Source organism: Taudactylus pleione, unplaced genomic scaffold (genome assembly GCF_031769625.1).
Source record: "Taudactylus pleione unplaced genomic scaffold, aTauple2 ptg000330l, whole genome shotgun sequence".
Taxonomy (NCBI): Eukaryota; Metazoa; Chordata; class Amphibia; order Anura; family Myobatrachidae; genus Taudactylus; species Taudactylus pleione.
The window spans coordinates 4,248,346-4,273,979 of NW_028284731.1; the positions used below are offsets into that span (position 1 = coordinate 4,248,346).

General features: G+C 43.2%; 1 protein-coding gene across 2 annotated transcripts in view; it reads left to right on the forward strand.

The window, feature by feature from the left end:
* Positions 1–3,534: 3,534 nt before the first annotated feature.
* Positions 3,535–25,634, forward strand: part of MTMR3 (myotubularin related protein 3) — a 75,605-nt gene continuing 53,505 nt past the window's right edge. The window contains exon 1 of one of the 2 annotated variants that reach the window (XM_088443539.1): positions 3,535–3,755. The gene's annotated coding sequence lies outside the window, so the exon portion shown is untranslated. The remainder of the gene's footprint in view (positions 3,756–25,634) is intronic. The other variant, XM_088443540.1, reaches the window with a different exon arrangement.

Below are 25,634 nucleotides of genomic sequence, written 5' to 3' on the forward strand. Positions count from 1 at the left end.
CTATCTTATACCTCTCCTCCCATTTGCCTCCAAACTCCTCTGCCGTACCATGTTTTTTTTCTGCCCAATCTATTCTTGACCCTCTTAAATATGGTTTGTGCCCCCTCCACTCCACCAAAACTGCTCTTGCTATGGTCACCAATGACCTCACTGCGAAATTCTAGAATCAATTTTTCTCTTCATCCTCCTTAATCTGTCTGTCAACTTCGACACTGTTGACCACCTTCTCAACATTCATTCCAAAGGCCTTCATGACCCTTTCACCTCTTGGTTTTCCTGTAAGCTCTCCAACCAATCCTTCACCATCTCTACCTCTATCTTCACACACCCTTCATTTCCTTTATGTGTTACGGCCCCTCGGTGGTCCATCCTAGGCCCACTTCTTTTATTTCTCTACCCCTCATCCCTTGGAAATCAGCTCCTCCAATACCATCTTTACACTAATGACACTAAAATCTATCTCTCCTCCCCTGATCTCTCTCCCTCTGTCCTGCCTCGTGTCTTTTGCTATCTCATTCTGGGTGACCAAGAGCTTTCTGAAATTTAATTTGGTGAAACCTGAACTTGTTTTCCTACCTTCCAGGATTCCTCCTTCCCTCTCTCTCTCTCTCTCTCTCTCTCTCTCTCTACAATTGACAAGATCACCCTCTCTTCTGTATTTCTGTCCCCTATATCTGCTGCTTGTATGTCATCTATGATTCTGCTTTTCCCTTCACTTCCCACATTCAACCCATCTCTCAGTCCTGCTGCTTCCACCTCCGTAACATTCACCCTTTCCTCACCACAGATGCTATTAAAACCCTTATCCATGCATGCATCTTCTCCCTTCTTGAGTATTGTAACTTTTTCCTTTCTGGCCTCCCTCTATGTCACCTCTCCCCACTCGATTGGAGTCTATCCTTAACACCGCTTTTCTTCTCATATTTCTATCTCGCCATATGGCATCTGCCTCTCCTTTCTGTAACCTCCTACAATATCTGCAGATAGTCCAGTTCAAGCTTCCCACCATTACTTATAAAGCCCTTAATCATTCCTCCATATCACCTTATGGCCGGTTCCAGTCCTTTTCCACAGTCCTTTGTTCGCATACTGAAAGGGTTAACTGCGGCGCCAACATTAAAGAGGTCAATCAGCGCTAGGCACATTTTCAAAATTAACTATTCAGCGTTAGGTGCCAATTTCACAATGAATGCCGACATCAGGCGCCATGCATTGGATATGTGCCTCAACCTAGACTCCCTGCGGTGGCTGCGGCAAGGTCACAGTTCAAGTCCCGACACCAAGGGGAGTCAATAAGGTGCTGGGACATGTAGAAATGCATTTCATTTTGTTGTATGCGCCGCAGCCCCAGATCACATCCGGAGACTGTGACTTGTCAGTGATTTAACCCTGGAATGCTGCACCAGGAGAGTGTGCCCAGAGCAGCTTCAAGCCAGGACATAGTCCCAGGCTGCAGGGCTGTGTTAGCAAAACCCACGCTGAGCGCTGGGCACAGTATTAAAAAAACATAAACAGATATATGTATATAAAAAAAATGTATAAATGTGTTTTAACATGTATGTCTAGCACTCGAGTCGGGAAAGCAGATCCCAAGCTGCAGTGCTGTGGTAGAGTAAAGCCTGAGGCACAAGGCACAACGTGTTATATATTTAACATGTTCTAATGTATTTATGTTTAACGTAAAAAGCGTATTTAAAAGTTACTGGGAAAAGCAGCCATTTTCCAGGTGATTTTGACAGCGCTAATACTGGTGCCGATGTGGGACTCCGGCGGCAGAGTGGTAAGTATTAGAAATATGAGTACAGGGTGCTCGTGTGCCCGCACACCTTGCACCCATTATAGAAATGCCCCTGCAAGTATGGTATAGTGCAGGGATGGGTAACCTCAGGCCAGGGGGCCATATAAGGCCACCCAGAATCATTTGGTCTAGCCCTTTGAGCTTTTTTCTGCTAGCCTCATTGGCTAGCAGGGTGCCTATAATGGCACCCTGCACCCAGAATCTATGCAGCAGTGCCACCTTGAGCATCCTTAGGATCCTTTAGACCAGGGGTTCCCAACCACGGACCTCAAGGCACACTAACAGTCCAGGTTTTAAGGATAGCCATACTTGAGCACAGGTGATTTAAATAGTATCTCAGTTATTTTGATTTATCCATCTGTGCTCAACAATGGATATCACTAAACCCAGGACTTCAGTAGCGCACGCTTCTGCTCCACGGGAGGTTTCTGTCCTCCCTGAGCTCGCCTTAGGACACCTGCGTTTCTGAGTACCCAGAAACCCCCCCTGACCAAACCAATTTTTTTTTTTAGAGACAGAGACAACCTTGTCTCTGTCTCTACACTATCAGAGGGCCACCCTTGGAGCTGCCCAGCCGCTGCCTGTTAAGCTGTCAGCGCTTCTGAATCAGGTGGCTTTCATACTCCCTGATGCGGAAGCGCTGACAACTGAACCTGCAGTTGCCGGGCAGCGCGCAGTGATCACCAGGGCCTGGACGGAGGCCATCAGGGACTGACTGGAGGCCCAGACAGAGAGGGGGCCCACTCGCTCCGACGCTGCCGCTGCCGATCCCTGCGCCCGCTATGCAAAGCACAAGCATCAGGTAAGTGTGGGGTTTGGGCTGGCTTTCTGGGGCTAGGCTGGCTATTGGGCTTGGGCTGGCTGTGTTGGGCAGGGGATGGCTATCTGGGATTAGCTGTGTGAGGTTGAGGCATGCTGGCTGGGGTGGCTACTGTATCTGGTGCAGGGGCTGTCTGGCTGGGGATAGCTGGCTGGGCCTGGGACAGGCTGGCTCGGGTGGCTATCTGGTGCAGGGGCTGTCTGACTGGGGCAGGGTACTGCCTGGCTTGGGCAGGGTACTGTCTGGCTGGAACAGGGGCTGTCTGGGGCTGGTTGTTTGGGGCTGGGGCTGACCGGGATATATGGAAACCCCCCCTAAAAATCCTGCGTTTGCCCCTGGACTTGAGGACCGAGGTTGGGAATCACTGCTTTAGACGGTCACACCACTGTCCTTACAGCTCCCTGGAGCATCCTCAGGATGTTATCACCAGCGATTGTGGCCCCAATCCCACGTGACATCACACCAAGGGGACCTGGCCTACTCCAGGCCCGCAAATGATGTTACATATATCAAAATGTCCCTCGGCAGAAAAAAAGTTCCCACCACTGGTATAGTGTGTAGTGTGTACCCATCTTTAGTGTAATTTGAGGACCGTGGAACAAGTTTCCTTAAAACGACTGTCACGATGACTTTGACAAGCACTGCTGAAATGTAAACTCTATAACAATCAATATACCATGTATAAAGTGTAGAACACATGCTACTGAGGGAACTGAAGGTCCCTTTAAACCGTTTGTTTGGGTCTGGCATCTTAACCCCGCCCACAGAAAAGAATATTGGCATACACATTAGAGGGAGAAGCCACAACACGAGAAGCCCGGCCCACTGATGACACACCCACTGTGGCCGCCGCTCCGTTTGGCTTAGGCTGACACATGCTAAGCCGCCGCTAGGAGGGGGTGTGTGCGCGCGTACACGAGGCTCCTATCAGTGGGCGTGCCCGTGTGCGTGAGAGTGCTCGTGCTCGTGACGTACACCCTCCTTGCCAGGCCCTCTCTGCGTCCCCGCGCTTCCGCCATGTTGTTGTGGTTGTGAGAAGGAAGGAAGAGCCCAGAGCTAGAAGTGACAGCAACCGACAACGGGGAGGGGGGGGAGCGACAGCTGACACCGGGGGACCTCATCCTACAGAGCTGCACGGTAACCAGTCCCCATATATCTCATGTCATTACACCTTGTCTATACTTATTATCATATATGCGCTGTGAGTACATAGGTGTTTCCCTGAGCGATCAGCTGCTACCTACATGTTTACATATATAGTATAATACATATACTGTATATGCACGATTTGTGTGTGTGTTTTCAAATAAATGGCTTGGGAACAAGCCTGTGTCACGAGCATTGCTGCTGTCATACATATACGAGCTGACCTATAACTTGCTGTATATATTATATATGGACCGTGCTAGATACTGGAGATCATGATGTTACTCCGTTCTTTATAGAATATAGAAGTCATATTGTAATTGCACGTTTTTTTATGGGATTATCAGAGAAAATTCATTACTATTTTTGTTTTCTATGTGATGGATCTTGGATTAATGACAACATTGTCTTCTTTTTGTGTAAATCATCCCTTAAGTAACGTAGTGTACTGCTAGGAATCACATAGTATTTACATTTTGACATTTTTTTTTATGTATCTTTTCTGTATTAAGCGATTGTCCTCTATGCACTTATTTGTGCACATTACCGTAAGGTTATAGGCAGCAATTTACAACAATGCTCCTTTCGCACTCCTGAAGACTTTGTGGTCACACTAATATGCGTCAATAGTAAGCTGTTAAATTAATAAGTCCATTTATAGTGGTGCAAATAAAATCATGTTCAAACAGGGATCAGCTATGTTTTGTATATCTTTTTCTTACTGTAGCTTTACCCGCTATTTATTTAAGAAGACAGTATACAATAGCTACTTATTGAATTGTCAAACTTCATCCAGTTGTGTGTTTTGTTTATAAAGTGCCGTGAATGCACATAGTATTAAAACTTGGCAAAATAGTACTGAGCCATTGACTCCTTCAGTGCTGGGGGTCTGGATCAGCTGCACCCTCCCTGGGCAGTTACAGGATGAATTGCTTCTGCTTTAGTTATGTTACTTACACTGTGAGAGTATATGAAAGGTAACATGCATAGTGCATATGTTGCAGACTTTAGAATGTACAGCTAGCAAAGACTTCTGCAATTGCTTTCTGAAGAACAGCATTAGCTCAGCGTTCTAAATTAGGAAGTTTGTAATGATTGCTGCAGTGTTTAGTCTTTTGCAGCATTATACAAATGATAAAAGCAATCAATCTATAATGTTTGCAATCCTTAAAGTCTAATAAAAGTCCTGATTTTTTTATTTTTTATTCCTCATTAAGCACATTAGAGCCAGTGCAAAGTACTATCAAACTGTTGTTTATAAGGGAGCAGTTAAAAATATGTTTGACTATTAACCAACATAAATGGGAACTGATGTTATGTCACTCTCAATAAAATGAATGGCTGGTTCATTAGTACCAGATATATGTATTAGAGAAATTGTATTAATAAAGAATGTAAAAGAGTCACAAAATCTATATTTTATTCCATTGAAAAGATGTGGTAATATTTTCTTTTGGGTCAGTTATGTTTACTCTTTTAACTAGATGAATGAGCTCCAAAAGCATTTCTTGACATGCAGTATTTTAAATATTATTGACGTTTACTCGACTTGTTTTCTGTCATTATGTATTTAAGCTAAAAAGAAGGAATAGGTCCCTTTAATTCCCAACTATGTTAATTCAGTAATCAGTCATGTGACTAGGAGGTGAGATGCAAAATCCGAATTCCAGCAGTGTGAACCACGCACTTTCTGGCACATCTCCTTACTGTGTCACACTCAGCAGAGAGGAACAATGAAATAAATACCTAATCTGTCAGGAATTTTCAGCCTGTCATTGAAAAATTCTGTCCTGCATTTTTCACAACAGTTGGGTATTCCCCATATCTTCGTGTAGCTACAGCAATGTATATCATTTAATTATAAGGTGCAGCGTTGGACAGTCAGTTACAAATCATTCTAAATACAGCTGCACTTAAACAGATAAGTATAGATGAAGGAGGTACAGATGTGAGACAAAGGGAAGATTGGGCTCTGCTCTATGGAGTTTACAATCTTTGCTGCTGAAATGACCAACCTCAATGAAAAGTTGCCTTAATGGAAGAGGAGGGCATGGAAGGAGAAACAGATATAGACACATCTTGCAGAGCAATATTGAGCAATTGAGCAATATCTTTCATAACTCTGGAATCCTGTATGGTGATTTGCTGTCTAACTTTCAAGAGATTGCAACAGTAGTCTTTAAGATTATGTGCATTATTTAAGGCTAATCACAGGTAGAAAGCCATCTTGCCTATTAATTTACTGCTGTCTCTAAATTTCTGGCAAACTTTCTGTAGATCTCATGGGATGAACTTTTCATACACAAAGAGGATTATTTAAGCCATGGTTCATATAGCAAATATAAGCAGCAACGCTTGGCAATCAACCAGAGATCAGCATTCAGCAGTACAATGTAGGCAGACTAACTAATATCTGATTGTATGACCTGGTTTACAAGCTTTTATATGTGTTGTACTTCTGCTGTCTAATGACTAATACATACAATTTGCAGATTTCTATGCAGTCATTCTTGTCTATTTTACTAATAGAGATGTTATTCTCTCATCTCACTGGTACATCTCTCCTACACTGTATTCTGAAATGTAGGTACTGAACAGGCACACGTAATCCCTGAGGACTTTCAAGTGTCTATCATTCAGTTTTGTAAAATCTAAAGTACAACCTTAGGGATAGCCTAACTACAATGTACAGCTATTAACACACACATCATTCTGGGACAACTTGATGAAACTATTAATTTCCTTCTCTATTATACTTATTGTTAAAATGCCTTGGATGTTATTTAAATGAGCCTTTGTGTATAGTATGTTGCTCCTGTGACCCAACTCTCATGTGATTATACAGTCCTTCACCTGAATGCCTGCAGACTTCATACAGTTTGATGACACAGTTTCCAATATGCCTGTCTCTCCACTGTCTCATTAATACCTGTAAAATGATGTCTCAGGGGGTTCGTCCTGTACTATGAGATTTTACAGGATGATCATTTATCTTTGGTATGCATGTGATCTAGTAAAGCAAAGTTTCTTCTACTGCAGTCAAGTGCTGTTTAGCATTATGCCATATACCTATACAATACACATGACTGTATACCAGCCAAGAATATGGCTAACTTTATGCATACACGCAAAATGATGAACATAACACTTGAGATAAGCACCATTGTAGTGGTTCATGTTCAGCTATTCACTTATACGGTACTTCATGTTCAGATATTCACTTATACGGTGCTTCATGTTCAGCTATTCACTTATACGGTGCTTCATGTTCAGATATTCACTTATACGGTGGTACATGTTCAGATGTTCACTTATATTCATGCAGACATGGCATTTCAGCTGTAAATCTAATTTTTACTGGCATGCTAAGCAGGACCCTTTATTGTCAGTCTTTCTGTAATGCATTGTTGATACACTCACATCTCCTATTTTATTTGAGCTTTCTGAAAACAATAATTTATCTTTAAATAAGAAAATTCAGAGGTTGTTGGTACATGTAATAGCTTGCAGTACATGTTTGTACAGCGATATATAAACACCGACCAGCACAGACAACGACGGCACTCAGAGACTCGTTCAAATGATCAAAATATTGTATTAAACTAACACATATGTGACACCAATGTTTCGGGATGCGCACGTCCCTTTGTCAAGGCACGTGTTGTGTCCCGAAACGTTGGTGTCGCATATGTATATCGTTTAATACAAAATTGTGATCATTTGAACGAGTCTTCATTCGAGTGCCACAACTTGTCTGTGCAGTTCGGTTATATTGACTGATTCGAATGGCACTGGACCTGCTGACATTGTAGGAGTGAGTGCCGGTCCGTCTGGAATGTCTGTGTGTGTGTGTGTGTATATATATATATATATGCACTTGTACTTTAAAAAGAACATTAATCAGGTATATATGCAAAATAGGTTACCATATCTGTCACAGCCATGCGATTCAGAGCTCTTCTGGAAATTTTGCAGTTAATTTCAATAACCCATTAATTTCAATGGTGTTTCAAGTATGTTGGATCCACATTGAAATAAAAGTGAGAAGATCTACTAGTAAATAAAATAATTAATTAAAAATTGGGCTTTGTGGCCTGTGCAAATTTCTTAACCAGACTCAGTGATCAACAGACTGCGCTGTTTCCCACATAGGCAATAAGCATGGTTCCCACATGCTAGAATGACCGCATGGGCTGCTTTCCACTAGTAACTGGGGAAGCCTGCAGAGTGCAGTCCTCCTCCTGTCAGCAGAACTCACCCAGAGACTATTGGTAGTCTTGGGCAATGGGTTTGTGGAATATTGGAACCCTATAACTGGCAAATTTGTCTCATTAGTTCCAGTGTAATGTTAAGAGGATTTAGAAAATGTGTATTACACAAATATAGCATGAAAATTCAAAGGCAAATGTTACACTTCTTTAATCCACAGGTTAATATTGCACCTTTTTAATACAAGGGGAAATATTGGATTTTTTAATTAAATTTAATTAAATGAATGTCCCATTGATGTGCATCGAGAAAATACAGCACAACGTTCACACCTGGTGGGTATTTACCCAATGAGTTCCCATATATATCAATATATGCAAGCAGCATCCCAAAATCTCTGCAATAACACAAAGGCGTGCAGACTCAAGAAATCCTGTAAATGGTTATGGACACCATAACCATTTATGCTATTTCTTGTTGCTGACTATTGAGCGATGCTCACTGTTTGCCAGGAATTGTGATGGGCATGTAGGATAATGGTTACACTTTATACATTTTGCCCACAATCTGATTTCTACTATGCAAAAGAAACATGATAGCAGCAAGTTAATCTGAAAGCTATGAATCAATACACGTGATTAAAATAATTTTATTTGCTTAACCAAATCTTCAGGGCCATGATTGCTTTCAGCTATATGTCCGTTCTCCTGTAAAAGGCAGAAGGCCAGCAAATATGGTTAATTATTTCCAAGTATGATATACAGTATAATCTTATGGTGGGAAATCTTACAGTTCCAAGAATCCTCTCGTCCTTGAGACTGTCTAGGTTATTTGCAGCAAGGCTCAGCTATTGGGTGCTTTTGGTAATATTTACTACATACCAGACTGCGGCTGCCTGAATGGTCAGATAATACGTAATGTTTGCTGACGTGGCCATCTGTGTGTCTGACAAAGGTATAGTTATTTGAGGGCATCTTGTGTTAAAAATTTTTTTCATTACTTAGATAGATAGCAGCAGTGGTTCAATGTAATCATTAAATGTATATGTAAGTCAGCACTATTCTTCTGATCAGCCTATAGCTCACTGACATTGTTCTTCCTACTGGTAGGTAAAGTACAGCCATGGCCAAAAGTTTTGAGAATGACACAAGTATTGGTTTTCCCAAAGTTTGCTGCTTCAGTATTTTTAGAACTTTAGCACCGCTCAATGCACTAGTTCTAAAGGGCAGAAAGCACCCTGCCCTCCGGCACAGCACCCTGCTGAAACACCCTGCGAGTTATGTCCCCTTCCGCGGGCCGCAGTGTCCTGCGAGTGGGGAAAACGGCAGTGCAGCGGTGAATGCAGCTCTTGGGGGCAGCCCGGTATGTCCATAAGGCGACGCGTCATAAAGACATGCCCCCTTTCATTGGGCACACCCCCTTTTTCGGGTGCACACGCGCATCAGTGCCCGTTCTCTAGAGTGAACACTATTACTATGGTATACTCAAGTAAAATTACAAGCATTTCATAAATGTCAAAAGCTTTTATTGACAATTACATTAAGTTTATGCAAAGAGACAATATTTGTAGTGTTGACCCTTCTTTTTCAAAACCTCTCCAAATCACCCTGGCATGCTGTCAATCAAGTTCTGGGCCACATACTGACTGGCCGCATATTCTTGCCTAATCAATGCTTGGAGTTTGTCAGAATTTGTGGGTTTTTGTTTGTCCACCCGCATCTTGAGGATTGACCAGAAGTTCTCAATGGGATTAAGGTCTGGCAAGTTTCCTGGCTATGAACTCAAAATTTCGATGTTTTGTTCCACGAGCCACTTAGTTATCACTTCTGCCTTATGGCAAGGTGCTCCATCATGCTGGAAAAGGCATTGTTTGTCACCAAACTGTTCTTGGATGGTTGAGAGAAGTTGCTCTTGGAGGATGTTTTGGTACCATTCTTTATACATGACTGTGTTCTTAGGCAAAACTGTGAGTGATCCCACTTTCTTGGCTGAGAAGCAACCCCACACATGAATGGTCTCAGGATGCTTTACTGTTGGCATGACACAGGACTTATGGTAGTGCTCACATTTCCTTCTCCGGACAAGTGTTTTTCCAGATGCCCCAAACAATCTGAAAGGGTATTCATCAGAGAAAATAACTATACCCCAGTCCTCAGCAGTCCAAACCCTGTACCTTTTGCAGAATATTAGTCTGTCCCTCATGTTTTTCTTGGAGAGAAGTGGCTTCTTTGCTGCCCTTCTTGACACCAGGCCATCCTCCAAAAGTCTTCGCCTCACTGTGCGTGAAGATGCACTCACACCTGTCTGCTGCCATTCCTGAGCAAACGCTACACTGGTGGTGCCCCGAACCCGCAGCTGAATCAACTTTAGGAGACTGTCTTAGCTCTTGCTGGACGTTTTTGGGCGCCCTGAAGCCTTCTTCACAACTATTGAACCTCTCCTTTTGAAGTTCTTGATGATCCGATAAATGGTTGATTTAGGTGCAATCTTACTAGCAGCAATATCCTTGCCTGTGAAACCCTTTTTGTAAAAAGCAACGATGACTGCCTGTGTTTCCTTGCAGGTCAACAGAGTTTCCTTAACCATGGTTAACAGAGGAAGAACAATGATTTCAAGCTCCACCCTCCTTTTAAAGCTTCCAGTCTGCTGTTGACAGAGTGATCTCCAGCCTTGTCCTCATCAACACTTCCACCTGTGCTAACGAGAGAATCACTAACATGTCAGCTGGTCCTTTGTGGCAGGGCTGAAATGCAGTGGAAATGTTGTTTTTGGGATAAAGTTCATAGTCATGGCAAAGAGAGACTTTGCAATTAATTGCAATTCATCTTATGACTCTTAATGACATTCTGGAGTATATGCAGATTGCCATCATAAAAACTGAAGCAGCAGTCTTTGTGAAACCAATACTTGTGTCCTTCTCAAAACTTTTGCCCATGGCTGTACACCATGCTTTTGTGACATGAGTGTTTTATGGCTCTAGCAGTTTTTGTGAAAGGAACTGCAGGAGTAGGCCTGTTCTCCCCTACAACTACTTGGTCCTCCCGGTGCAGTACTTTGATCTGTCACCTTGCTACAGTGACAGCTGTTAATTGTGGGGGGGGGGGGGGGAGCTGCGCTGCAGAGCTTAGCCGATTATATAGATCACGGATGGGAAACCTTAACCTTTTTTTATATATATTTTTTTTATTCTAATGGATTACACACTGGACTATGTCTACAGGTGGAACTTATTCTGGGGAGATTAAAATGCTCAATATCCAGAACAGTTCATGACTGGGGTGATGTCTTCTGCTTTGGGTCCTATTCCAGTTGCTGTGACTGTAGCTCCCTGAGCCATCATTATAAAGTGTAACACACATACCTGTTACAGCAAATTGAACTTCACCAAATACTGTTTTTGTTTGTATATTGCAATAGTTGTGAAAAGAAAATAATGTTACTATACAGGTGGGTTTGAAACCACATATATTTACTTTTTATGTGTGTAAATTAAGTCTGGCTTATCTTGAACCAAAGCATTGTTTATATTTTCTGAAGCATTTAACATGTCTGTGTGCCATAGTTGTTGTTACAGTCTGAGTGCCAAGTTTTGTGGCCTCAAAGGTTTGTTTCGCTGATATCAGCCATACGTTTTGTTTGGTGGGATTAGTCTGCAAACTGTTCTCACCCATGTCCACCCTGCTCCTATTAGTAAACATTGTCTGTGAATGTTCTCATCAGCACTTCAGCAGAATCGTGCAGTGTTTTGTTCCGATTACAGAGCTATGTACTTCCATCTTTTCCCCCCCTCCCCCTTCTGCAGCTATTTAAAACAGTAAAAGTGGGTACACACCTGACAGATATATCTTCAGTTCGAGTAATCTGCAGATGATGGTCGTTCATACACACTGAACGGCCATCATCTGCGGGTCCCGGTGACCAGGGGGTGTGTCCCGGCCCCCTTATCGCAGTTGCCGCTCTGTGTCGCTCTGTGTTTACGGATCTGCAGACCACTCGTACACACTTGCTGATGGACAGATGTCTGCAGACATATCTGTCCATTGGCTGTGCAGCACAGCCAATGCGATATGTCTGTGAACACCGACATTCACTGACACATTGCGGGTACACACTGCCGACGGGCAGCAGATACATTGGCCGATTAATTGATACCCAGCTTAATATTCTATTATTAAGGATTATCACTTGAAGTAGTTATCACCCATTCTGTCCTACTTTGCTTTTGTTTTATAGTGCTGATTCATTGCTTTTTACTTTTAGCCAATGTAGGACTGATGCTGTAAGCGTTTCATACCCCAGCTTCAAGAACTCTCCGAGCAGAACTTCTGGTACACCCAATGAATAATCATGCACTTGGAGGGGTTTAAAAAGCATAATTTGGACAATTACAGACATGTCTGTTTTTCAGATGAGTTTCTCCAAAAAGAAACATGTGGGACAGGTATGTGGAGGTGTAAATGATGTGGGAAAGGTATGTGGAGGTGTAAATTATGTGGGAAAGGGACGTGGAGGTGTAAATGGTGTGAGACAGGGACGCGGAGGTGTAAATGATGTGAGACAGGGACGCGGAGGTGTAAATGATGTGAGACAGGGACGCGGAGGTGTAAATGATGTGAGACAGGGACGCGGAGGTGTAAATGATGTGAGACAGGGACGCGGAGGTGTAAATGATGTGAGACAAGTATGCTGGATGTGAGAGGGGATATTGAACTTGCAGATGAGAGGTAAAAGTGTTTTATTCAACTTTTTATGTACCCCCCCTAAATGCTGTAAATACCTTAATTTGCGGAAAAACGCTTGCTATACGTTTTCCACCATTAATAAAAATGCAAAAATCAGCCATTTTACTTATTTTAAAACCATCAGTACTTTCCTTATGGCCACTAAAAGCCTTCTATATGATCCTGCTATCTCAGTTGTCACTTTCTTGGGGTTCAGGATGGTTTCCTCACTTTCTCATGCACTTCTCCCAGGTCGCCTTTTTATAGAAAAGTCACATACCCTCGTCGTAACTACCGCAAATTGCCATTTCTAATTGGATCTCGCATTTCTCGGCTGTGCCATTGGTGCTAGTTTAATGAAATAAGCTCGCATCTACCTAGTAGGACTAAGCCCTGGGACTGTACTGGGCACAGCTAAATTTCATATGATGTATCAGCAGTGCAAAACAGAGTAGATTATGCATATGCTTTGTGTTATGATGCACTAGGCAGTCTGCAGAGCGCTTACACATGCACTGTGTCCGTGTTATGACACCTGAACTGTGCGGATAGACGGCTGCATGGCCTTTGTTTTCTGGTACATCAGTTACAACATGGTCTGTATGCTGTGTGATAGCAAGTCATCGTGTAGCAATAGTAACAAGCTGGTAGTTCTTATCATACCGCACCAGCTGTGATCACCACTGACATGGGAGCTTCTTGGTGCTGTTTGTCTAGACATGGGTAATAAAGCCTGGGTGCTTGCACAGACCAGTAGCATTGCTCAGTTATAAACTGCTTGTCTTTGGTTTCTCCTCCACCCTGTAATTTACCTGCTAGTACTCATTTGTACAATAACTGCTTTCATGCAGTCTTACCCTTTTGTCACTGAGCACAGTAATTAGAAAGCCAACTATATCTCCTTCTTGCTTATCTTTTGTCTTTCAAGATCTTTCTTGGTCAGCAGATATCTGGGTTGCATAGAACTTTGAGCTCGCTCTGTCACATGTTTTAGTTAAACCTAAACCTGAGACATGCAGTTTACATTTAAAGTAAAACTTTGTTTGGCCACGCAGAATTTCCCAGGCCTGCAGAGAAAAGCCTCCGTTTGTGTATAGAGATTTGTGCACATGGCTTTAGCCGTGATTCCAGCGTAAGGTTGTAGTTTACAAGCAGTGTCCTACATCCTCCTCCTTTCTGTATTCTCCTGACACTGAATGAGTCATCTCCCAGCAGTGTGATGAATACCTGTCATTGTTTACTGCTTACCCAGTGACAGTCACCTGCTCCACACATAGGCTTTTGTCTTTCTGCTGGCTGCATTCATGTCCACTGTATTCCTGCTGCTATAAATGTATTTCCTGTACTATAAAATGATGGCATTCAGTAAATAAGACGTGGAACAGGTTTCTTAGATGACTGCTGCTGTATCTGAGAAAAACCAGTTCAAAGGTGCTTCATCCAGAATGAATGAACGAACTTAAATTATTTTCATTATTCATTTTATGCAGTTATTTTAGGTAGTACATTATCTTTACTCCTTATTGAAGTTAGAAAATGGTTCCCGGTACTGTACATTCCCAGTACAGGTTGAGTCTCCCATATCCAAATATTCCGAAATACGGAATATTCCAAATTACTGAATATTTTTTGTATGACTGATAATGTGAAACCTTTGCTATCTGATGGTTCAATGTACACAAGCTTTTTTTAAAGCACAAAATCATTAAAATACAGTATACAATAACCTTCAGGCTGTGTGTATAAGGTGTATATGAAACATAAATGAATTTCATGTATGTACACAAACTTTTTTTGATGCTCAAAATTATTAAAAATATTGTATAAACTGACCTGCAGGCTGTGTGTATAAGGTGTATATAACACATAAATGCGTTTTGGGTCCTATACCCAAGAAATTTCATTATAGTATGCAAATATTCCAAAATACGGAATATTCCGTTATCCAAAATGACCCTGGTCCCAAGCATTTTGGATATGGGAGACTCAACCTGTACTGTACACAGAGCAATACACTGCCTGCGGTTTGTTTGGTCTGCATTATTCAGGCAGCAAGCTGTCAGGTTTTGGGGGCATGGTAAGCATGGTTGCCCTGGAAGCAGAGTATTGTGCACAACTCTTATTCCATGGGGGTTGCATAGAAAACCAGTACATCTCTCCATATGTATAAAATAGACTGAATTCCTGCTTGATCACTGTGAGAAATGTTTTTTAACCTTGGGCCTGTTATGATTTTCATAATTAAATTTTAGTCTAGTCACCGGCATGATGGTAATGTGGAGATTGTAGTTTATGGATATCATTATTTGCTCATTTCTGTGTGATTATTCTGGAGTCTGCATGTTCAGATTGCCAGCTTTTGAAATGCAGAGAACAAACAACTGAAAAGTAAAATATACCTTTTGTATCTCATTCCATTTCATAACTGAATGATTTTTCGCTTAGTGGGGATGGATGTAGGTAACATACTAGGTTACATTTATAAAGCAGGAGAATGAAACGATTTCCAACTACTATGTACATGGCATATTCTTAATAGGGAATTTTCAACTAATGTGTAATATATTTGATTATTTTGTTTTTAAGAGGGTTTTTTTTTTGTACGAAACCTGTGGTGTTGTTTTTTTTGTATATAATGTATTTGTCATTTTATTTTTCTTTTGTTTAGTTACATCAGACTCAAATTAAAAAGAACAGCAGAGAAAATAGGTGACAATACACTAGTTATGGTGATTTTTGTTTATATGGTATATATGCTGACATCTCTAAAACACAAGCAGGGGTGTTACAGCAATTTCTTAATTGACTGACAATGCATTAATCAAGTAACTCAATTAGGGTTATGGAATAGAGCAGAAAAAGGAGAAATATACGGCTTGTACTGTCCACTCACAAAAAAAACTAATAAATGCCAGTTGTCTAGCCCAGGGTTAGGCATATTGTAGCACTTTTTAGATGCTCTGGAACTACACATACCAGCATGCCCTGCGACAATTTTAGCATGCTAAAAAAATAAAAACCTTTTATACACAAATGGTGCTCTTCTATAATGCAGGGCATTTTTTAGTTCCTTATCTCTATCAAGTTTCCACAAATTTATCAAACCTGGCATTGGACAAGGGCAAGGAAGTGCTATGTAGAGGGCATTTCTAAAGCCCTCTTGGCAATGCAATAATTTTCAATGTGTTCTGTTTTTTGCAGTTTTAATGAATGTCCCACAGTGGCTGTACGCAGAGGGCCTGATTCAGCAAGGAACGCACAGGAGATAGCGCACGCACTTGGCCGATGTTGTCGCACTGCACGTGCATCGCAGTGCGTGATTTAGCCAGTGCGATCGGGTAAGGGTTTGCAGACTACACGCAGTGTGTACGCAGACCCTTCCGAAATTGATTGACAGGTAGTGCCGTTTGTGGGTGGTGATGGGGGGTGGTCAGGTGAGCGCAGGCGTGCCTGTGCATTGGGACGCAGTTATAGGGGCATGCATAATTAAGGCAGTGCGGCGGCATACACAGCCATACTGTAAGCTCTACACAGGAAGCGGGCAAAATCCTGCGGCAGTTTATGTCAACCACTATATGCTAATGGGTCCGACGGTTCTCAATGTTACCGATGTTTACGCTATCTTGCGTACTGATCAGGCTTTGCGTAAAGGGAGATGGGTGGCTTAATATGCCGCTGGGTGTCTGCATCTTGTGCTGCTGTCTCCGTGCGTATGTGTTGATTAGCATATTCTCGCAGCAGACTGGTTCGTGCGTTCTCTCCTGAGCGTTCCTTACTGAATCAGGCCCAGAGTCAATTGATAATCGTGATGTGCCTCTGCGACTTTTATTAGCACGTATTTAATAAATTGGGTCATTTTAAGATCGTTGCCTCCTGCTGATTGTGCACTGTGGAGTGACAGTTGCACCCACCCCTACTTTGAGGGCCATAGTTTTCCTCCTATTGCATAATGTGAAATAACATTTTCCAAAGTTAGTCTGACATGTATGCCAACCTTCAGGTAAAATTGTTATCAAAAATAGAGATTGGGCAGGTGGGGACCCTGGTCCACTTCACATGGAATGTCCTATTTTCATTCTTTCTTGTGTTCCAAACTCTAATAGACTTCTGAAGGGGATCACGTAATTGTACACAGTTATCATTTGCATATTAGGTTACATTCTTAGCAAATGATGTATTGGGAGAATAAATCCAAAAGTAAAAAGTGTATGTGCGTGATGGTTTAAAGTGTGTAATTCAAGCGCTGACGAAATCTGACAGTCCTGCTTTCTGGAGGGGGCTGACACAGAACAGATATTTATTGCAAACAGAGCTTGCTTTGTGTCTGCCATTCTAAAACACATGCTGTCTCCCCTGCTATAACCCTTTCTGTACCTGCAGTACATTGCAAAATATGGATGTACAGTGTGCTGTAAGGCCTGATCCCGCTCTACATTTAGATTTTGTCTGTTCACGAATGACCTGTTACCATTAGTTTAATATTGCAGGAGTATGATAATCTTGGCATTAACTATGACATAGGCCTATAGTGGCAACATTGTAGACCCGTCCCTAGAAGTTTTGTATGAGCCACAACTTCAAAGTGTCTGGCCAAGTATGTTGTGCATTTATTTTATTTTTTTGTTTATTGAAGATGTTTAGCAAGAGAGATGAGGAGTACAGAAAGCAAGAAGGGATGGGGAAATACATGGTAATGAAAGAAATGATAACCCTGGAGAGCTATGGTGTAATTTAGCAGGATTTTTTATAATAGAAGAGGTGTCCTTGTGCCGACCATTCCCAGAAGGTGAGCTAACTGTTGTTTCACAGATTATAGTCCTTGGGAGGGGTCGTTCCAGGGCAACCAGATGGTGGAGAAGTGTCCAGCCTTGTGTTAGATAATACGTGAGGTAAGCTTAATTTTGTACACAAGCAATATCTGCTATTTAATCAAAGACTAAAATGGTGGGGATGTATATTTCCAGAGCTGAGCGATCTGATGTCTGAAAAGGTGTAGCAATTTTAGTAGTCTCTTGTTTGGTATCCGCTTTGTTTTGTGGATAGTCAACACAAACCTTACGGAATTGGGTATTGTTAAGCTGCTTGTGTTTGTCTATAGTACCCCATTTACACCAGAGCTAAAACCCGGGTTAGCTCCTTGGTGTAAAAGGGGCCAGTGTTGGATTCCCGTGTCCAGTGACCCGGCAATCCAACCCCAGGTAACTTGCAGGGTTTAACACGGGAACAGCCTGTGAAACCCTGCAGTGTAAACAGGTACCCCGGGTCATTAGACCCGGCTCCAGTTTACTGCGCTTGGAGATGTCACTGGGACATCATCAAATGCCTGGTGACCATATGTAGAAAAAGCCATAAGCCTGGCGATGGAGATTCACGTCCATCATGAGCACAGCAATAATGACAAAGCTAGCTGTCTAAATAGGGAAGCTGGCGTCAAGTCAGAAACCAATTATAAAGGACTCACCGGACAGGGGACGGGGGACGTGGTTATAAATCCAGCAAGAGAGCAAATACAAAAGGGGTGGAAGAAATAACCGTGTATAACATTTCAGATTACACTTTGACTCCTATTGAAATGGCGGCTATCTCAGGGGGCCTCTCGTTTGTTCAGACTCACAAACAGAGGCCCTTTAACTACAAAGTCGAGTTATACAAATTTCAGAGACAACTTAAGCTGCAGGGCTATTTTCATAGAACCCAAAGAGACCGTGTTGTCAAATCCCCAGTTCATATACTAAGTACCTTTTAATCTTTCCACTGAAACCTTTTAGATTGGGCAGACAAGACATTATACCATTCATGAATAGACAGAAAATATCATACTATGTGTCCAAAAGTGAAAATCAGGTTATTAACACCTTAAAAACAATAGATCTATCATCCGCCCCGATGATAAAGGCGGAGGCACAGTGATAATGATTAGATGTGACTATATCAATGAAGTACATAGACAACTCTCTGACTTCATGTGTTATAAAGAGTTAAGGTTTGACTCCACTACCTCTTTTAATAGGGAAGTTGATTCAATTATTGCTGTTGGCCTGTCAAACGGCTGGTTGGGCGAACGCACAATTTCCCACAATTTCATTATCAATTGACTGCACAACTATCTCCTCTACCCCCAAAGTGTGATGTCTTGGAGTTATCCTGCACTCTTTCCTCTTGTTCAAACAACACATTCAGCACCGCTCACAGTCCTGCCGTTTCCATCTCAAAAATATTTCCAAGATCAGACCTTTTCTCACACAGGATGCTACTAAAACCCTTATCCACTCCCTGGTCATCTCCAGATTGTACTACTCTAACCTCCTCCTATTTGGCCTACCTGCTTCTCACCTCTCTCCACTCCAATCTGACATCAATGCTGCTGCTCGGATAATCTTCCTCTCCAAAACGTTCTACATCTGCCTCCCTTCTCCCTCTCCCATTTACATCACTGACCTAATCTCCCTTCACTCTCGTGTCCGCCTTCTTCGCTCAACAAATGCATGTCGCCTCTCCTGCCAACTGATTTAATTCCTCCCACCTCCCAAGATTTTTTCCGTGCTGATCCCTACCTCTGGAACTCTCTCACTCTTCCTATCAGACTCTCCACCTTGCTACAAATATTCAAACAGGCTCTCAAGACCCACTACTTCATCCATGCCTTCCAGCTCTCATCGTAACCCGCTGCTACTTGCTACTTCTTCCCTGTATACCTCATCTTGTGTGAGAAAGGGTCTGATCTTGGAAATATTTTTGCGCTGGAAACTGCAGGACTGCGAGTGGTGCTGAATGTGTGCCCCGTCCCTTTAGAATGTAAGCTCTCACGAGCAGGGCCCTCTACCCTCTTGTGCTTCTCCTTTATACAGTCATCTACTCACTCCTGTGCCTAATACCTGGTTGCTTACGTCCTGTTGCTTATTGGAGTGTTATGATCACTAATTAAGCATTGTATATAAAACTTGTCCTGCATTGTACTGTAAGACACCTGTTGCTTGTTCACTTATTTGTCTATGTACTTTGTAAGGCACTGCGGAACACTTGTGGCGCCATATAAATGAAGGTTAATAACAACAACATATAGTGAAATTTTTAACTCTGGAGCATCCTGTGATTTCACTCCTTGCCTGTTTGTCCATGAAGCTCAGATTTGAGGTAGAGGAGGTAACAAGGTCCCGTGGCAGAATCCTGGAAGTAGGTTTTGGAGGGAACCATCCCACTCTCTTAGCCGTGTCGGCACACGAGTGTCGACTAGCAGCCCAGGTGGGCCCAGAGTGACCACTCTCCTCCGTCCATAAGGGGCAATGTTAACTGTGGACATGCACCATGGTGGTTTTACCCCCTGTATATTGGGACCAGATAAAAGACGACCCTGCATGCTCTGTAAGGCTGTATCCTTTTTGACATCAAGAAGGGATGAACTTCTGTAACACCTGCATGCTGTGGAGTAATTTGTCTTTTTAAAGACTGAGCAATAAACATCTACTTGCTTCAAGACGCTTGTTGTCTGTGACCAACAGAATAGCGCAAAATGCTATTCTGTTCTTTGGCTGTTCTGGATTGAGCCCAGTGTCTCTAAGCTAAAGCTCTTTGCCAGCCACCCCGCAGAGACTGGTCCATGGTGAGGGATAGTGTCAGCTAGCTTCCACTGGTCCAAGAAGTGTTACAGCAGCGTGCCCACACATACCCAGAAGCAAGCGGTTCCAGGTGCTGATGGTAGGAGCCTGGGTGGAAGTAAGCGGTTCCAAGTGCCAGTGAAAGAGCTTGGTGGTGGCACTGAAGTTACATGCCCACAGTGTAGTCAGTAACTGGCAGTTACTGGCGGTAATATTCCAAGATCCAATGGGATCAAAATGAATCTGTGATTGCCTGGTGAGGTGAGGTCATATGGTCATAGGTAGGCATAGTGGCGCTTGGAGATTACATAATCTCCAAGAGTCCACTGTTAGACGAAGAACCAGGTCAGGTATGAAGGATGAGATCTGGGAATAACCCGGGTCCATCAGCCAGGTGCAAAAGGGGGTACTGGATCCCCGGCTTCAACCTGTGTTCATTGTCCAGGCTCCGAGCCAGGCTAATTCCATGGTTTTATGTCTGAAAGGGGTATTACGGTCATTGCATTTAACTGCTAAACCAAAGCAACCTAGCAACAATTTTATTGGTACAGTGCAGATTGGAACTTAAGGTCTACTTGTCATGGTTTAGTACACATTTTGCACCACAATAATATGTCCGTAAATTAGCCCTACCTCCTAGCATCCCAGTTTTTCCAGTTTGAACATAAGATCGTCCATCTCATAGTTGTGTGAGGAGGGGAAGAGAATACATAACGATGGGAACGTACTCCGCCTCCTTTCCCTGAAAACACCCTGGCACTGACACTTGCACAAGTGGCATATGCATTTGGCACCTACAGAGCAGAAAATAACCCCAACATTTCCAGGCATTTTAGCTGCCAGGATTATGGGAAAGTCCCCCTGAAATAGTTGGGAGGTATGGATTAGCCCTTTTTGTGTTTTGCTGTGAAGTGAAGGAGCATTTTCTTAATGTACTGGAAGTTTAGTGCCGCTTATACCTGTTGTATTCTGCATCTTGACAGAAAAAATGTATCTCCATGGGTGAAGTGACAGGTAACTGGTAAACAAGTGTGTGGGTGGAATACAGCGATTCATCTCTGAAATCGGCACACAGTGACTGCACAGCTGATTACTTTTTATTACAGCCCTTTCTTAGAGCCATAAAAAGAGGTATGCACATGATGATGTATGAAAGAATCTTGTATATTTTCTATTAAATACATATGCATCAGTGTTAATAGCAGAAATGGGCATACACAACATCATGGATTGCATAAGTGGGCAGGCTACATTTTTGTATTGTGACCATCATTTTTTGCAAGTCTCAAATTTGGGCTGGGGTAATGTAAGAAATTTTGGGAATGACTTGTATGTGACCTTGTAATATCATAATATGACAAGCTGACTAGGGAAAGGATTGGAGCTACTTGCTGGAACTGAGATTACACATCAGTGAAGTAGTATTGATCTTTGTTGTGTAATTCTGTACACACAGACCACAGGGATGGAGTTGGAGAGTAGTGTCTGTATCCACTAGCTAGACATTGTCCACCTCAGACTAGACAAATGGTTAATACTTCGGGCATGATTGAGTCGCACGCAATCCGCACACAATGCCAAAGTTCAATTAGGTATTTGCCACCTCGCATAAAATTCTGAAAACCCCTACGGCGCATGCATTATAAAGAGTGTACGCACGAATGTGCTGTTGCGATTGGGTCAGACGTTATCAGAAATGGGGTGGTTAGAAGTGCATGCAATAATTGTCCGTCTCATGGGCGTATAATGGGAATGTTTCCGGGGCAAAAGCATATGCGTTCCCAGACGTGCAGTCATAGGAGGCCAGAGCGAGACAGAGAAATTGCACTTGCCGTAGGGCTGGTGTGACCAATGGTGGTGTCTAAAGAAACCCCGGTGGTATTATTATATGTAGGGATGCTGAAAGTGGGTGTCTAAGTCCTTGCACATTCAGACGCAGGATAAGGGCTGATGCTTGCATTTGCAGCCGCAACCCCAGCAACAAACGCAAGAGCGTTTATAAACTTTGCTACATCAGCGTTCATAATACTCAAGTTAAGCAGCAGGGTTGTCAGAAACCTAAGGTTAGGTTCCATTGTAGGCAGCATGGAGTATTTGATAGTATAAGTAATGAAAGGAAAAGCACATAAGGAAAAAGGGCCCTGCTCGTGAGAGCTTGCATTCTAAAGGGGTGGGGCAGACAGACAGGGGTGACACAGATGGGGGAGACGGTGAGCAAGGAGCATGGGGAAGTGGGTTAGGATGAGAGCTGGATAACGTTTTAATGAAGTGGGTCCTGAGAGCTCGTTTGAAGTGTTGTAGAGAAGAGTCTGAGAGGGAAAGAGTTCCAGAGGTAGGGAGCTGCATGGGCAAAATCTAGGATGTGGGAAAAAGTAATCAGTTGGCAGTAGAGGCAGTGTTAATTTGTGGAGCGAAGTGGGCTGGTAAAAATGTGTAGGGAGATAAGCTTAGAGCTGTTAATAGGAAAGAATTGTGTAAGGGCTCTGTAAACGAGTGTGAGAAGCTAAGAATTGGGTCCTGAAAGGAAGGAGGGCCAGTGTAGGTCTTGTAGGAGAGGGGAGGCAGTTGTAGTGCATTTCAAAAGGAAGATGAGCCGAGTCGCAGCATTGAGGACAGATTAGTTTGAGAGAGATTGGAGTCAGGGAGGCCAGTTAAGAGGAAGTTACAGTAGTCCAGTCAGGAGATAACCAGTGAGTGGATGAGGATCTGAGTTACATCCATGGAGAGAGAGGATCTGATTCTGGCAATATATCTGAGATTGAAATGGCAGGACTGGGAGAGGTACTAAATGTGTGGTTTGAAGGAGAGGGAGGCGTTAAATACAACTCCAAGACAGTGCATTTACGGGCTAGAGGAGATCGTGGCGCTGGCAATAGATAATTAAATTGTGGGGGGGGGGGTGAGGTTATTCAGGAGGGTGGGTAGATATCAGCTCAGTCTTAAGGACTTCTACATCTACATTGGCATACCGCTGATTCCCAGATCGGAAATGTAGACCGGCGACCATCGTTGATCGCTGATCTGTCGGGTTATTGTTGACCTTCTACGTGTTTAAAAGTACCAGATTTGCTAATCACGATCATATTTTGATCTTGATCATCAATGGGCACCATCTCCACTTCTTCTTCTAAAAACTCTCACTTTAGTAAATTTACCCCTAAGAGAGGTACAAGAACCTTGGGCCTTGGGGGACACCTAAGGTTGGTGGAAATGGGGGGGGGAAGTGGAGTCATGAGAAGAGATGGAGAAAGAACGGTCAGAGAGGTAGGAGGACAGCTAGCAGAGGTCAGTATCATGCAGACAGAGGAAGTGAAGAATTTGCAGAAGAGGATTGTCCACAATGTCAAAGGCAGCAGAGAGGTTGAGGAGAATGAGCAGAGAATATTGACCAGAAGGAGATTCTTGCTCACTCTTGTGGGGGCAGTTTCAGTAGAGTGGAGACTGAAATGGGTCAAGGAGGGAGTGAGAGAAAAGTAAGGCAGTTGTAGAGAATAAGCTCAAGGAGTTTAGAAGCAAATGATAGGAGGGAGATGGGATGGTAGTTGGAGACAGTGTTAGGATCAAGGGTGGGATTTTAAGAATGTGGGAGACAAAGGCATGCTTAAGTGCAGAGGGGACAGATTGAAGAGACGGGAACAGGCAACAGGAGAGAGGAAGCAGAGGAGTCAGGAGTTGAAAGGGTCATGGGGGGAGGTGGAAGGTAGGGGGACCGGATGAGGGCCACAACTTCATCTCTAGATTCTGAGGAGAGAAAAAAGCAGTGTAGGTGAGATGGATGGGGAGCGGGCTGAAGGTCTGTGAGATGTTAAGTTATTCTATTTATCTATCTATCATATCCCTGTCAATCTGTGTCTTGAGTTGTCTTTTAGAGAAGTTATGGCCAATACAAAATAGGGACACTCCATGAAAATGTCTCATATGTGACACTGTAAAACTGTCAAGTAGAAGTTTCCGTTATGTCCCATGGAATGGCCCAATACATCAAGGGCCGCACGTGCAGCCTTCCAGAGTTTAAAGGGGCTGCATACTACCCTTAATTTCAAGGGGCATATTCAGTTGTTTCTCGCACCTGTAGCACCCTTCTAAAGTGACCAGGAGCTATTCAATTGTAATAATTGCAGAATTTTACTCGCACCCTTCCTTAGGTGTGAACAGAAATCCTCCCAAACTAGGTCTTTTGTGCGCCTTAACTGCAGCGTGCCCGGCTTTTCTGGGCCTTAACTTTCACTTAGCAGAGGAGCTTTACATGGCTAATCCCCTGCAAGAATTCACTCATCGTGACCAGTGCAGGACTGGTCATTCAAACATATGAATAGCTCCAGTGACTTTAGACTCATCCCATGTTTTGTCCAAAATTACAACTTATGCCACTCAAAATTTCAGCTTTCTTCAAAATAGCACCACATGCCCCCAGATCCCTACTTGCCACATAATTCCCCCACATACACTCAGATTTCTTCACATGCCCCTAACATGTCACTCTGATCTCATATGCCATTATCATGCCATGAAGACCTCCTCCAAAGGCCTAAAAACACTTAACTCCACAGTCAGAGCACATGGTGCAGAATGCACTGCGCACTCTCCTGGATGTGCTGTGCCTCCCTACAATATGTCGTGGAGGTCACTTGATGTGTAAGCTGACTGGTCCTGTTTATACCAAAGCAGAGATGTATGGGCCTCTTAAGGCAGATCGGAAATTAAAAGCTAAGGCTCACTGTACTATTTACTACTCCTTTAGAGGTCTACAGGCACCAGATAAGCTGTTTTATTTAATTATGTCTATTTTGATATACCCTTTGTGTTTATAGAATCGTGTTATGGTTTATTACTATATTGCTTTTTATGTTTGTACTGCACTGTGTACTGTGGGGATCCTTTTCTAGGTATTTCTACTTCAGGGTCCATAGGGGGGTCCACAGGGTTGACCTTGGGGTATAGCTTGGATCTGGATCCACGGGCACCATACAGTTAAAGCTTTAGCTACCAGGATGCACTTGGGTCCGTCCTCCTCTATATCCCGCCCCCGAGCCACAGGCACCTCAGTTTTAGTTTGGTGCCCGGCCAAAGTCGGTCACCTGTTGCAGGGGGGCTGCAGGAGCAGCTCCTAAAGCTTTCTTTTAAAGAAGAAGAATTTATTTTTTTCTTTCTTTTTACACTTTGTTAACTAAGCGGCAGCATCAGACTGTCTGTCAGACGTCTGCGCTGCCGCATGTTCTTCCCGCTGGCGCCGCGACGCCAGTACAGATCTGGGGATCGCGGCGGGACCCCAGAGTCTGTACTAGCCGGGCTCTGGGGACTCCCTTGATTGCTGCCGGACATACGGGATTCAGGTAAGCCGCGAG